This window comes from Ailuropoda melanoleuca, chromosome 15 (genome assembly GCF_002007445.2).
Source record: "Ailuropoda melanoleuca isolate Jingjing chromosome 15, ASM200744v2, whole genome shotgun sequence".
Lineage (NCBI taxonomy): Eukaryota > Metazoa > Chordata > Mammalia > Carnivora > Ursidae > Ailuropoda > Ailuropoda melanoleuca.
This window is the reverse complement of record NC_048232.1, coordinates 74,088,315-74,103,907: the sequence shown is the minus strand read 5'-3', so window position 1 is coordinate 74,103,907 and position 15,593 is coordinate 74,088,315. Positions and strand designations below refer to the sequence as shown.

At 43.6% G+C, this 15,593-nt stretch overlaps 1 long non-coding RNA gene across 1 annotated transcript; it reads right to left on the bottom strand.

Moving 5' to 3' along the window:
- Positions 1 to 324: 324 nt before the first annotated feature.
- Positions 325 to 7,134, bottom strand: LOC117796405. Its single transcript, XR_004620893.1, has 3 exons — positions 6,854 to 7,134; positions 4,742 to 4,822; positions 325 to 842 (listed from the first exon to the last, which is right to left on the bottom strand). It is a non-coding gene; the product is annotated as an uncharacterized LOC117796405 (long non-coding RNA).
- Between the last annotated feature and the right edge of the window lie 8,459 nt (positions 7,135 to 15,593).

Genomic DNA, 15,593 nt, shown 5'->3' with positions numbered 1-15,593 from the left:
CCTCCCCCCACAACTCTCTAATTATTTAATTAAATTAAATAAATCTTAAAAATAAATAAAATAAAATAAATAAAATAAATAAATAAAAATAAATCTTAAAAAAAGAAAGAAAATATTGAGGCCCTACTGTGTGATAGAATGCTGTTCTAAATGGTAGGTATTCTACAATTAAACAAAACAGAGGAAAAAAACAATCCCTGCCCTTCATTGGAGTTTTAGCAGGAGAAACAGATTGCAAACAATAAATAATTGAAATAATTCAATACATCAGATAGTGAGAAATGCTCTCTTTCCTGAAACAGAAGGGAAAGTGGATGGGGTGTCGTGGAGGCAGGGGCGAGATGCAATTCTAAAAAGGATGATCAGGGAAGGTCTCATGGAAAAGACAAAATTTAGGCAACATCCTTCAGCACATTTCTTAAACTCTAAGGGGCTCGGTTTTCCCATTTACAAAATAAAGAACCAGTGGTTCTTCCTGGTAAGTTGTGAGCATTAAATGGGATAATGTGTCATCAACAGCATGACACTTGGCACTAGAAGGGTCTCAGCAAATATTAGCCCCTTATCCTTCTCTCCCCACTCTCAGTCCCTAAACACAAGTGTTTTTCAAAGGATTGGGCAAAGCCCATCCCTCTTTGATAACATTATCCCTTCCCACAGCTTTAGCTCTTTTCTCTCTGCAAATGACCCCCAAAACTGTCACGTCCAAGACATTCCTCTTGTGATTACCTGGGTGGTGGCACATCTACCACTGGCTTATAATTACATGTTGACTTCTTGCTGTTTCCCACTGGGATCCAACACCTTCCTGGCAGATGTGATATGTTTCATCTCGATAAGCCCTAGAACCAGCATAGGAACCAGCTCAGAGTCGCACTCAAGAAAGGTTTATTAAATAAACAGATGAGTGACATATCTCCTATACTTCGGTTGAATATCACCAACTTACCATTTAATAATTTCCATCCAAATGTCCTAACAGCACCATCCATAAACAGGTATACAGGCACTTTCGTGTATCGTAAGATATTACAGATGCTACACATACTGTTCTGTGACCTACATCTCTTGCCACTCAGCACTACGTTTCATTATTTCTGAAACATCATCAATGCTAAGACATGCCATTATTTTATGGATCACTAAGAAATAGCAGTGCTATTAACTGTGACGTATACGCATCACTTGGAATTACTTTATAATTTACTGAAAGGGCTCATAGAGACTTAGATTGTTACATATTATCTTTTTTTTTTTTTTTGAACAGAGTCCTTTTAATGCTTCTAGACAAATACCATGGGGGAAAACAGAGCAATGTAATGGGCTATTTGAGGGAGTCCTTAAGGAACAGAAGGCAGCTCTGCAACGATCTGGAAGAAGACACCTCCAGGCTGAAGAAGTGCAAAGGCACCATGGTAGGGCAAGTGCCTCCAGCTCTCCACAGTTCCCCGCTGTTACATATTATCTTTGCATACATATAAAAAGGAAAATAGTTATTCCTAACATTTTTCATTTGGAGTTCAACTTGTCTATGTGACTTTTTGTCTCAGTTATCAATGTCAGTGTTTTTCCAAACATTTTCATGCTCTGTGGCATCAAAAACATTGGTAGCATTGCATTTCTTACAAGAATCCAAGACACATTGATTCTGGGTTCTTCAACCAGCTATACAATTATATAGACCTAGCCTATTTTTTATTTTTCTTTGATTCATCACATCCACCCATTTCGTTGCTAGGGGTTAAAAGAATGCTGCAGTGTTATCACCACGATTTTCTTCCAACCCAACCACTAACATCCATTCTGCCAGTTCTAACACTGGCACTTTTGAGATTTGCCTGTACATAGGCAATGAAGAGCTGCATTTTGGCGACAGCCAGGCCTCTGGCAATTATAAGATACTGTCAATTGTCAGAGGCATTCCAATGACAGAGATGTCAAATTTGTTAAATAGGCATCTCAGAAATCTAGGAAATGTGTTATATCATAAATATTTGCCATGCCATTTAATCCCACAGAATTGATTTAATGACTAACACATAACTACCACTGATAAACAGCTAACATACATTGACATCAACGGCTTCCTGTGTGCCAGACCTTGTCCTACCCACTCCATATAGACTGTTATCTAATTCTCACACTACTGAGCATGTGATGTTATTATTCTTTCAATGAGATGAAGAAACCGAGGCACAGTCAATGGTTTGCTATTTGCTAATGAACAGCAAACCCAGAAAGCAAATCCAAGTGTTCTGAATCCAAAGTGCACAGACTCAACCTATACTAGTCAGCACTCTATAATGGGGTAGAGGCCGCATAATCTAGTAAACCAATACCATTGAATGGATATTGATATTTCCATCACATAGAATGAAGCAATGGTCATTCTCACAGATAAACATTTGTCAATATCTGCGGGCTATTTCCTCAGGATAATTTCCCAGCTAGGTAACTGCTGGGTCTAAGATATAGAAACCTGTAAAGGTTTTGATATTTAAGGCCATGGTGTCCTTCAGACGGACTGTCCCAACTATACAGTCACCGGCAGTGTGTGATAGGGCCCACTTCCTCATAACCTTAAATATTAGGTATTATTGTGGTTTTTTTAATCTGTACCAATTTGAGGAGAAGCAAATGAATACTCACCCCAGTTGTTAACCTGCCTTTCTTTGATTTTCTAGTAAGGTTGAAAGGGTTTTCATATGACTGTCAGCCATGTGAATGACAGATCTCCTCTTTAAGACTATAGAAGCGTCCCCCAAATTCAGGGGTGCTTAGATTCTCAACAGCTCAGCCCATGCATCCAGCCCTCCGGTGGTACCTCCCGGCTTTGCTCGGGCCCTAGATCAGCGGTTCTCAGCCTTGGCTACACATTACAACAACCCAGGGAGCTTTAAAAATACTGAAGCCTGGGACTTACCCCAGAGTTATTTATTTAACTGGTGTAGAGGCAATCCAGGCATCAGGATTTTTTTTAAAGCTCCCCAGGTCATTCTAATGTGCAGGGAGGCTGAGAACCCTGGCTTCAGACAGAGGCCCTGCTAATGGCATACTAATGAGCATCCGGAGATGTCGGAAAATTACCTTCCATTAGCATCTGCTCCTAGTGTGAAGGGCAGGAAGATGAGGATGCATATGAAAGACAGAGGTGAGGAGGGAAACAGATAAATTCATCTCCAGGGCCATCTCATTTGTTTCACGTATTGACTCTATAAATATTTGAGCATCAACTATGATAATAATGGTGCACATTTACTGAACATTTGCTATAGGTCAGGCTCTCATCTAAAACCTTTACACATATTCCCTCCAATAACCCGAGGAGGCAAGTACTCTCTTTATTCCCATTGAAACTGAGGCACAGAGAGGTTCAGTCGTTTGCTTACAGTTACACAGCAATTAAGTGGTAGAGGTAGGATTTGCACATCAACAAGCTAGCTCTGGAGTTCTCCGTCATACTGCATGCCAGACACTGTGAAAGTGATATGTCATAGTAAAAAAATAGGTTACAGTTCCTGCTTCCACATAGCTTAAAGCTTCCCAGAAGACTGTGAATATAAATGAATAAATGCACAAGATCTGAAGGAAAAGTACAAGGTGCTATAAAAGAATATAACCACATAGTCACGTTCAAAGCAGTATTCACAAGAGCCAAAAGATGAAAGCAATGAAAGAGTCCACCCATGAATGAATGGATAAAGCAAAGTGGTCTACACATACAGTCGAACATCATTCAGCTTTAAAAAGGAAGGAAACTGATAAATGCTGCAAAATGGATGAACCTTAAAGACATTATGCTAATTAAAATAAGCCAGTCACATAAGGACCACCACTGTATGACTCAACTTATATGAGACTAGAGCTGTCAAATTCTTAGAGACAAAAAGTATAATGGTGGTTGTCAGGAGCTGGGGGTAGATGGGAATGGTGAGTTATTGTTTAATGAGTATAAAGTCTCCATTTTAGAAGATGAAAAATTTCTGGAGATAGATGATGGCGAGGGCTGCACAACAGTGTGAATGTATTTGATGCCACTGAAATGCACACTCAAAAGTGGTTAAGATGCTGGGGCACCTGGGTGGCTCTTGATTTTGGCTCAGGTCATGATCTTACGATCTCAGCATTGAGCCCTGCATCAGGCTCCGCGCTGTGCAGGGTAACTTGAGATTCTCTTCCTCTTCCTTCACTCCTCCCCACCCCTCTCTAAATTAAAAAAAAAAAAAAAGGTTAAGATTGTGAATTTTATGTTAGGCATCTGAGAGGTAAATTTCTAAAAGAATGTAACCATAGGCCCCAAATTAGATTGGGGAGGGAGTCAAGGAAGGTCTGTTTCAGGAAATGACATTCAAATTAAGACTTGGGAATCAGAAGGACCTTCTAGGTAAAGAATAGAGAGAAGCTATCCTGAATGGAAGAATGGCATATGCAAGGGCCCTGGGGCAGTAATTATGTGGCAGGGGAAGCCTAGTGAATGAGAACCACCTAGCGCAGAGTAAGGCCTTGCAGGCCTTCACAGACCTAGACAAGGAGCTCGGAATTTATTCCAAATGCTTTGGGAAGCCACAGGTGGATACTGAACAGGGCAATGAAAAGATTTGCTTTACATTTTATAAAACTCCATCTACCTGCCCTAGAAAAGTGGCTTGGAAGAGGGCAAGTTAGAAAGTAATCACCACAATGTGAGTTAGCATAGATGTCGTCTGAGAAAAGTGAGGTTCAGAGAGGTTAAGTAACTTACCAGGGTCACACAGCACACAACTCTCAGAACTCAGAATGAAGGTCTCTGACTCTGGTGCCTGTACTCTGTATTCCTTATACTCTGTAGATTTAAAAAAAAGAAAGAAAGAAAGAGGAGAAATTAGAATATACAGGAAAGAAGATACCTCATAATTCAGACCCTCTGGGGACAGAGAAAAGCACTATTCCACTGTTCCTCCACAGATGTTTCATATTTATGGATGTGAAACCAAACAATTTGATTATAAAAAGGAGTGGAGAAGGGAGAAAGGCACACAGAGAAATGGAAAGATGGGAAATGAGAAAGGAAAAAGGAGAGAAAGGAGCTTCCCAGGGATCCTGCCATGTGGACTCCCACATCTAGGCCCTCAGAGCCAGCCCCGCAGCCCCCCTAGGCTCACAGAGCAGAGCATGAATCAGCAGATTAAGATCCAAGGGCCAGAAGACTCCCAAGTACCGCTTGAGGCTATGGGTGTGTTGGAGCAGACGTACTGGGTAGGGTTCTGAGGCCCACTACCAGCTTCCCTGTGGAGAACACTAGGGCAAGCTTCTAAAACCTTGAGCCCTAGGGTTGTTAGAGCCTCATTAATTGCTTGGAAGACATGATTGGGAATAACAAAAAGGATTAATGAGCCCATCTTTTGAAAAGTAAGAAAAATTCGAGGCAAGGCTAAGTCCCCTCTCCCAAGATTAGGTCACGTACCAACGAACACAAAGCAAAACCCTAGTTTACTGCAACCCACCAGCGAGAAACCTCTGATTCCTGGGCCCCTGTACAATTCGCTGCATGAACAGAAAAAGCAAACCCTTCAAAAATTATAATAATAATAATAATTCATGTTAGAGATTCCTCCAAAGACCCTATTTGGGTGAATGTACAACATCAAAACTGATTACAGCTGAAAAAGACCCCAGAAGTGTTTCTTGTACAACCCGTCATCTTAGAGGCAAGGAAAAGAAGTGCCTTGCCTAGGCCACAGGATCTTACTGGCCAGCCATGCAGTGCTCGTTCTAGTACATTCTTTCTATGCCACTCCACTCCACGCTTGCATTGGACCCGCAGCCCTGTGAAAGAGTGAAAACTTCAACCCACACCCATGCAGCTCCACACTGCATAAAATATTATCTCCACTAATCATGTCAGCCCTCTCGAGAGGTAGAGGGGCCGATGGGACAGGACTGTGTCCTCGTTTGTCTTGGCAAGGGTTCTGGATGCAGAGCCTAACATGTAGCAGGCCCCCAAGAATGGAGGTTGAATTAACAAAACTAGCTGTCCTTTGTCCGTTGCTGACTAAGCACTGGAGCTGAGGGCTTGACCTCTGTCTGCTTCGTTCACATCACCTGTGTAGTCAGCCCTATTATCACCCTCTGTTTACAAAAGGAGAAACTGAGGCTTGAGAGAACTCAGTGACCTACAGGGGTACCAGCTCTTCTTACAAGTGCCAGACCAGGATTTAAGTCCAGGGAGTTGGACTCCAGAATCCACTTTCCTAACACTATACAATTTCTCTCTCCTTTGCCTCTGGCAAATGAACAAATGTCCATTTGCCAAATGAGAACCAGAAGGCTGAGGCACTCGCCCGAGGGTGCACAGCAAATCAGGCATAAAGTGAGGTCTCAAAGCCAGTCCTTCAGCCGCAAGTCTACTGTCCAAGTAGACTGGTCCTTCAGCTGCGAGTCTACTGTCCAAGTAGACTGGTCCTTCAGCCGCGAGTCTACGCCAAACAGCGTGCAATAGTAGGAGCATCGAAGAATCTGCTTCTGGAACGGAAGTGGTGGATGCACCCCAAAGACCTCAGCTTTGGAGAACGGACATGGCCCACTGAGTCGCGGACGTCTGGCAAGGGGCAGGCTGACTTTGAGGTTAATCTTGCTGTGCTTCAGTTACTTCCCCAGGACCAAGGGGACGGTATTACCTCTCTCAAGAATTCTGGTACAACCTGCTGGCTGAGATTTATTAGGACAGATAATACTCCAGATACACACATATCCTATTATCTGAGACGCAGTATAGCATGGTGTTTATCATGGACCACCAGTTCCCAGCCGGATGACTTACATCTTTCTACCTTAGGTTTCCTTATCTATAAAAAGAGATAACAATAAAGCCTACCTCCTCCTGGTTCTGTTGCGAAAGCTAAATGAGCTGTTGTATGAGAGACACAGAGGGCAGCTCCTGGCACACGCGCTCCGTGTGTGTTAGCTGTTGGAGAGACATCCCATTCGGGTAGACAGAAGCTTTAGTTTGTCACCGTAAAGATCTCGAGTTTCATGGCTTCCGTTTTCCATACACCAAAAGAAGGCGGGAGAAGCTCGTTGGAAGTGAGGAAGGGGAACGAGACCCGAGAGGTGAGCAGAGAAACTGGAAAACAGCTGTCACACTAGACGCGCTAGTCTGGCGGCCGGGGACGTAGACGCTGGGCATGCGCGGAGCTGCTTTGAGGCGCCCTGTCGCAAAGTGAGGCACGGAGTTGGGGAGGAGGTTTCTCTAGGGGGAAGGACTCTGCAAAAATACCTCAGCTCCCTCGTGGGAGCAGCCGGAAGTAGGGCTGACCCAGGCAATGGTGGCGACCGTTGTAGAATTTTCCTGTGGCTGAGCAGGCACTGGCCCATGAAAAGCAGAGGAGCAGAGAGAGAGGAGGTCACACAGTGACCTTGGGGGCTTTGAGGTCTGTCCCACCATCAGGCAGGGGAGGGATATGGAGGCGGTAGACATGTGGCCTGACATGGAGGATACTGACCTAATGCATGGATTTATCAGTGTCCCTGTCACAGCAGAGGTGCCCCCATAAACAATAGGAAGGGCCGGAAAACTCCATGAGGAGGCCTGAAAGTATTTTGATTGATTCTGAATCATGAAAAAAAAAATTTGATCAGGGTCCTGCCCTCTGGGTGACTGAGTCTGCACTGTGACTATGAAAGATTTTCATTCATTTGGGGGGAAACCAAGGAAGGTATAACATTTCTTTTCGGCAGCCCAAGTTGACACACTGGACATTTTTAAGCATGAGAAAAGTTGGAATCAGCAAAGGGCATTTTGACAGCCCTGAAATTTATGTCTGGCTGGGAGGAGATAGTACCCCACACTTTTTAAACAGTTTCGGTCAGAGGAAAAAAATGTAAAATTGGTCCCTAGCTAATGAGGCCTGATCTTCCTTTTATGGCGCTCTAGTATGCAATTAAGGTTAGCTTCATGTAAACTGCCAGCACGCTCAGACTTTTAACAGCCTTATGTATGTCAGGAAGGAAAATAAATAGTCCCCTGTTTGTGCTTTATGCGGGGGAATTATTGAGATAAACAGCTTGGGCCTGACAGGTGTGACTTCTTGCGGCTTAACGTGATGGATTTGCCAATGGCAGCTGGAGCTGATAGCACCAAACTGTTGATGGAAATAAAACATGGTGGAGATTCTGACAGTTATATAAGTGCAAGAGCCAGGCAGGGTCTGACTTTTGACTGCGAGGCACTCAGCCCTTTGGTGTTTGGGGGTGTGGGAGGAACTGGAATACAGAGTTGGAAGAAATTCATCTACAGAATAGGTGGAATCCTGGAGCACCAGAGGAAGTGAGAGATGGGGACCCACGGGGGTCTAGAAAGTTCTAGTGACTACCCAGCTGTTCATGAGTGGACCCCAGGTCGCCTGCCTGTGCTATTTCCACTATTCTTTTTTTTTTCTTCAAGATTTTATTTATTTATTTGACAGAGACAGCCAGCGAGAGAGGAAACACAAGCAGGGGGAGTGGGAGAGGAAGAAGCAGGCTCCTAGCAGAGGAGCCTGATGTGGGGCTCGATCCCAGAACGCTGGGATCACACCCTGAGCCGAAGGCAGACACTTAACGACTGCGCCACCCAGGCGCCCCTATTTCCACTATTCTAAACTGCTGTCTAAGAACCCTGCAGAATCATGAGCAGGTGGACTCTGACAGGAAACCTGAATTTGGTCCCATGTTGGCCACCACCTCCTTGCCTCTGGCCACTATCCCCTCCCCCCGTAAGCTCCATGTAATCCCCATTCTTCACCACCACTAGAATTTCCCAAAATGCAGATCTGAGCATGTCTCACACCTTCTTCCCTGCTTAAAACTCTTTGATAACTCTCCTCTGCTCTCAGGAGAAATTTGTCACATTTGCTTATAAGGACCGTCACAAACATGGCCTATGCCTTCTTCTCTAGCTTCACAATCCCTGTTTCCCACCCACCCTATACTTCAGTCATTCTGAATCATCTGCTCTTTCCCCAGATGTAGAATTGCCAGATAAAATATGTGATGCTGGGTTAAATGTAAATTTCACAAAGACAATGACTGACTTTTAATATAAGTATATCCCAGGCATATTTGAGACATACTTACCCTAAAATAATATTTGTTGTTTATCTGACATTCAAAGTTAACTGGAAAATGTCCCTTTTTATTTGCTAAATCTGGCAGCCCTACTCCAGTTACATCCTGATTTTCCTTACCTCTGGGCCTTTTAAAAATGTACCATCCTGGGGCTCCTGGGTGGCTTAGTCAGCAAGTGTCCGACTCTTGATTTCAGCTCAGGTCTCGATCTCAGGGTCATGAGTTCAGGCCCCACGTTGGGCTCCATGCTGGGTGTGGAGCCTACTTTTTAAAAAAAATGCATCATCCTTTAGCTATGACACCAAGCCTTTTCTCTGTCACTGTTTTGGCTAATTCACTGAGTTAAGGACACCAAAGCGTCATGTTCACCTTCATATTGTACCTTTTTTGCTGGGCTATGGCTACCAAGTCAGTAACTATATTTCTAAGCCCCCTGCATCGGGGTGGGGGGGTCTGTGACTAGATCTTACCTTCGAAATGTGAGAATAAACATGCATGTCACTTCTGGGCCAAAGTGGGTAAGAAGCAGGTGTATCTTTTCCTCCCTATTTTCTCATCTGACAGCTAAAAGCAAAGGACTCCAAATCCTGGGAGATGGTGGAACTGCAAGATAAAAGGAGTCTGGATCCCTGAATCTCAGTGAGGGAGCTCACCCACAGACCAATCACACTGGCAGTTCCATGGATGGAAGGCAAACTTCTATCATGCTGTCACTGAAGTGTGGGGGTTTGTGTGTTACAGCAGCTCGCATTATCTTAGCTAATCTGCCCATTCTTTAGGTCTTGGCATTGATATCTCTTCCTTATAGACGATCCCCTCAAACTGGGTTACTGGCCCCTCTTATATGCTCCCATACCATACCAACCATTCTTACTTTGTCAGTAACACCTACCATGCGGTATCGTAAGAGACACTTTACTTGTCCATATATATTTCCTACTGGACAAAATGTTTCTTGGAGGTAGGGACTATAATTATCTTGGCCGTAGTTATACCTGCAAAGTATAGCATTGTCAAATAAATAACTAAGTAGTGTCTCTTCGATTGTATTGGGTCTGTTTCCTGATTTTTAAAAATGAGGTGACAGATAAGTGATTTCTAAGATTCCTTCCAAACATGTAATTCAGGAATTATGAATATAACTGAAGTGGAAATCTGCGGGGTTTGCCTTCCCAGACCCTATTTTCTACTGGGGAATGGTACTCCTTCCATTCCCATGGCTCTGATGGGTTAGGAATCATTGGGATTTATGGCACCCAGCCCCAACCTTTCACCATCACGGAAGCAGGCAGGTGGCCCAGGCGAGACACTGATGTTCCACCCTCCCACAACAGTGATTGGTCAGAGATGGGACCAAGACCCAATCCAGATTCTTCCCTTAGTTTATTTATACATGTTGGAACACAGAAGCTATTTTTTTTTGCTTGGGACTTCTATGGTGGAAGGATGTGCATGGGGGCCTCTTTGTAGCATCCTGCCCCATTATTAGCGATGGTGTGTCTACAAAATGAAACTAACACACAAAGGAAATCAGAGCAAGAATGAAGAAAAAAATAGAGCCCCAATATCATTTTCTAAGTTCCTGAATCTAGCTGTTTCTGAAGCTGACCACCTCTGGACTTCCTTCCGACTTATGTGAGCCAATAAACGCTGATTTTGGCTTAAGCCAAGTCTTAGATTTTGTCACTTACTTCCAGAAAAGTACTGACTAATGTAAAAACAGTCATTTTTGCAGGTTTAAAGTACAATATAATGAGAATCTTACACTCTTTTGCATAAAGTAGGTATAAGATATATAAAATAAACTTTATTGAATTGATTAAGATGAGCTAACAATAAGTAAAATGCATGTCTTCATATTTAACACATAATGTAAATGCACTATGGTCTATAAAAGTAACCGAACTTAAAAAAAAGTTTTTGAAGGGGTGCGTGGGTGGTGCAGTTGGACTCTTGGTTTTGGCTCAGGGTCAGGATCTCCGGGTCATGAGATCAACCCCTGCATCAGCCACCAAGTTTTGTTTTTTTTTTTTAAAGAAAAACTTTTAAAATTCGGTTCCATTCTATAAGAACAAACCTAAAAAATAGTTAAATCTTGTCATTGTAAAGATTTGGAGAGCATTTGTCAGTAGGCACTTGTTCTTTCCTTATTTTCACACGGTAGTGGAGGAGGGTCATTTTTAAACAAAGTTCCTGATGACTTGCCGTAGGGAAACCACATTGAGGCAGCTGCCAGCTTACGACAGTGCCTCAGCAACCATATCTGTGCCACTCCCTGTCCCCATCACCGCCAACTGACCCAGGGATAGAAATACCTTACCAAGCCAGGAGAACCACCTTCTGTCTACCTGGAACTGGAAGCTTAAACAGAGACACAGAATCGGGGCACCGGGTCACATGACGAGCCCATCCAAGAGAGAAGGAACATAAATCCTGCTTCCGTATTTCAGAGGATGTGTGCTTGTTTCCGCTTTTCTGATTCTTGATTGTCTATGTATTCTGCCACTCCTGTGAGCTTCCCAACACGTATCCAGAATGTTTTTCTTCGATTAGACAGCATTGGGTTCTTTACCGACAATTAAAGAAACTTCACTGATTCACATGGGGTGAGACAAGAGTACATTTTATTTATTTATTTATTTATTTTTAAAGATTTTTTATTTATTTGACAGAGATAGAGACAGCCAGCTAGAGAGGGAACACAAGCAGGGGGAGTGGGAGAGGAAGAAGCAGGCTCATAGCGGAGGAGCCTGATGTGGGGCTCGATCCCATAACGCCGGGATCACGCCCTGAGCCGAAGGCAGACGCTCAACCGCTGTGCCACCCAGGCGCCCCCGCTGTGCCACCCAGGCGCCCCAGGAGTACATTTTAAAGTGGGTATCAGATATCATCGCTCCTGGGGTCCCTCAACCGTGCCCTCCTGCCAGCATCCCGCTCCTGACTGAAGCGCTCCTCTGCCCTCCGCCATGTTGAGGGGCAGCCCCCCCTTCCACCATCACCAACATCCTGAAACTCAAACCCCAACTCGCCTAGACATGTAAAACTTTCCAGAGTTGCAACTTGTTACATCATTCGACACAGCTATGCAGAATAATTTGGCTATTTTCTTGAGCTTCTCTCTGTCTCAAACTTGTCCACTCCAGAGTAGGATTTTAACTGGCCTTTGTGTACTCCAAAATTTTGTGTTTTTCACAAAATAAAAGACCAGCCTTACTCCAGAGATGCATTCTACTTCTACCCTTACAGGGAAAATAACTGGTGGCAGCTTTAAAATATTGTTCCTGCTTCTAGCCTTAAATATTCAGAGCTGCTAGAAGTCAGACTCCCAGTAGCCCCTTTGCATAGAAAACCCGGCCTGCATTCCTGTCTTGGAACACCACATGGCATCAAGAAAGGCACACCTGGGTTTCTTGCTTCCTGATTTTCTTACAAGGTTGTTTCCCTTCCTTGAGAATCTGGTGCCTCCTTTGACACATCCGGATTCCTGTACAGGTCACGTGACACCAAGCATCGTCCTGATCTTTTGTTCCTCTCCAAACTCTATCAGTAATTCAAAGCCAAAGAGAATAATCCAGAGGAGAAACACTTCTCTCTGTCTCTAGATCCCTTCCAGGCATCTGGCACTCCTCACACAGCTGAGGTGGAAAGGCCGTGTGGCGACAAGCAAATAGGAAACAGGCCTCCGTTCGGGTGGTCTGCTCCTCGGTGTCCGTTGTAGACCAACGAGCAATAACAGCTGTCCAGCAAGGAAGCTGACACATTCCCAGTGTAGACAATGACAAAGTAGTCCTCTCCTGAGGCTGCCAGCACACCACAACGTCTTCCCACAGTATCACCCAATTGGCTGCCAACAGGGAGGAGGGACTGTCTTTCTTCACTAAGTAGATCACATGGAGTTGGCCAACAAAAACCATCCAAAGGCTGTGTCCACACTCAGACAGTCATCTTGGCTGAAGAGCCAATCCATTTGTGGATGGGGAATCTCACTCAGACATCCTGGGGTTTGGAAGAGAAAAGGAACCAATGAATGGTTGACTGGCTGCCAGAATGCCCCAGAGCTGTAGTGGGGAAAAAGTGGGGCAGCAGGTCCTCTGCTCCACCAAATGTTTGGAAATCACTCATATTTTGAGCCACTTTCCTAACTGTAAATTGAATGGTTGGACTGGATCTTGGAATCACAGAATACTGGAGAATTACTGGTGAGCTAAACCAGTCCTTCTTGTTACAGACACTCAAGTAAACTGAGGCTGATTCCTATGTCCAACATATGGACACTCAGGCACTTCCTACAGAAGCAGTGCCTCTCAGACACTCTCCTGCCGGCCTTCCAGAAAGCAACTGGCCATGTTGTGAGCTGCCTATTAAAATGTTCACAACAAATTAATGATAAAGTAGCAATTACAGAATATAGGGTACAGTACATTCCCAGTTCTATAAATTTAATATCTCTGTATAGGGACATTGGCACATCCACCCAATTCCTGAAATTCTGGGATTTCTGATTTCTTCCTTATAATTTTCCATGATTTCTGTACTTTTCTGATAGAGAGAAAGAACTTGTTTTGGAATCAAGCAAAAAAAATACAGTGACTTCATTTTGGAGCAAGCATGCGAGTGAGTGAACAAGAGGAATGACCCACGCAAGGTGCGTAACTGGAATGTGAGTCTCAGCAAGAAGAGCCCTGTAAAGTAATGGTTCATGAGCCTTGTCATGCATGTTGAGGAAGAGAGTACTGGTGAGATTGACCAGATCTCGAATCATCTACCTTCCCCATGGCTCCACTTACCTCTGCCCTAGTTCACCCTCAAATTCCTCCTTTATAGAACAGTAGTTTTCTTTAGTAACTTGCCTGTAATCACAGAGATAACAGGTGAAAAACACCTGAACTTGAACCAGGGTTACCGCCCCAGAGGCTATGCATAACCATTCCTGACTCTGCCCAGGAGAGCTGACCAACCTCCCTCTGGCTTCCTCCCTCCAACTCTTACAGATTTCTATCACAGCCTCTGAAAACTTTGTTGCAATCCTATCTTATTATCAGCCATTCGCTTTAGACTTACGCTGTCACATGTGGCTATTTACATTGAAATTAATCAAAATTAAATAACATTTAAGACTTCAGTACTCCAGTTGCACCTGTTGTTTTCCCAGCACTCCGAGGCCATGCATAGCCAGTGGCTACGGTATTGGGAAATGTGAACATAGACTATTTCCATCATCACAGAAAGTTCTGAACTCTGAGAGGCCAGGAATGGTGGTGCCCGGGTCACCACTGTGTTCTTAGCAGAGAGGTATCTAAGACCCAGAAAGCCCTCACTGAGTGAGTGAGGGATTCATGATGTAATCCATCAGAGCCGAGCAAACCGATGCTAGGTGGGAAACACATTTAGCAGGAGCTAAATTTTCAGCCAAGTCCCAAAGGTAATTATGTAAATGGGTGGGTCAAGAGGAGGGTAGAGCATTCCGGATGAGGAAAAGACTGATTTAGTGAGAAATGTGAAAGGGAATTGGCATCATTAAGCTATTGTTCTCAAGTTATTTTCTCGCTGCCAATTAAAAATCATCTTAGGCGATGTTTTCTTATCGGACTTCCTCCCTGATTTGGTATTATTGTAAGGTCTGCTCTGACTAATTGGCCTCTTGGCAGTTCGACAGCCAGGCAATTTTTTAAATCATTTCATTTTATTTTGTTTCATTATTAATTTTTGGTTGGAGGTGAAATCATACACTCCAGAGAACTACAAGAAGTTTCCAAGGGAGACTTTCAACCCAGATGCCCACTAGTTATGTGTTCATATATTCATTATTAAGATGGGTGTGTCCTAAGTGGCCCTGACGTGCAGGCAGTGACAGCTGAATTCTGTGGAACATCTTTGTTCAAATTCTCCGGCAAGAGAGTCCCAGCCAGTTACTGCTTGCAGGTATAAATACAGAGTTGATCCCAAACTAATTCTAAGAATCATCTTTTTTTTTTTTAAGTTTAATGTTAATCCAGACTACATGGAGTTGAAACAGCTCTACCACTTACTAGCGAAGTGACACTTGTGAGGCTGTTTCCTCTTCTGTAAAATGGGGATAAGTGTTAGGCATATTAAATAAGTTACTGTATGGAAAGAGCATAGTACAGTTCCAGGTACATAATAAGCAGTACATAGGAGTTTATTTAATACAAAAGCAATAAAATAACTAGAATGTACGTGTTTTTGACATATCTCCAAATTATCTGTAATTGAATGATGTTATTAAGAATGAGGGTAGTAACCTTATTCATAATCATTAACTATCATTTGTTAAGCTCCTAATAAACAACTAATCTTTATAAAAACCTGGAAATCTATCACCCCACCTCCTAAGTCCCTATTACCCTGACCCAAACTAACATCACTCCATGCTTGGACTAATTCAGTAGTCTATTATTTCGTCCCCTAGTGTCCTCTCTGGCTTCCTATATAGCACGAGAGCTATCTTTCTAGGTAGTAAAGCAGACCCCATCACCTCCCTCTCTAAA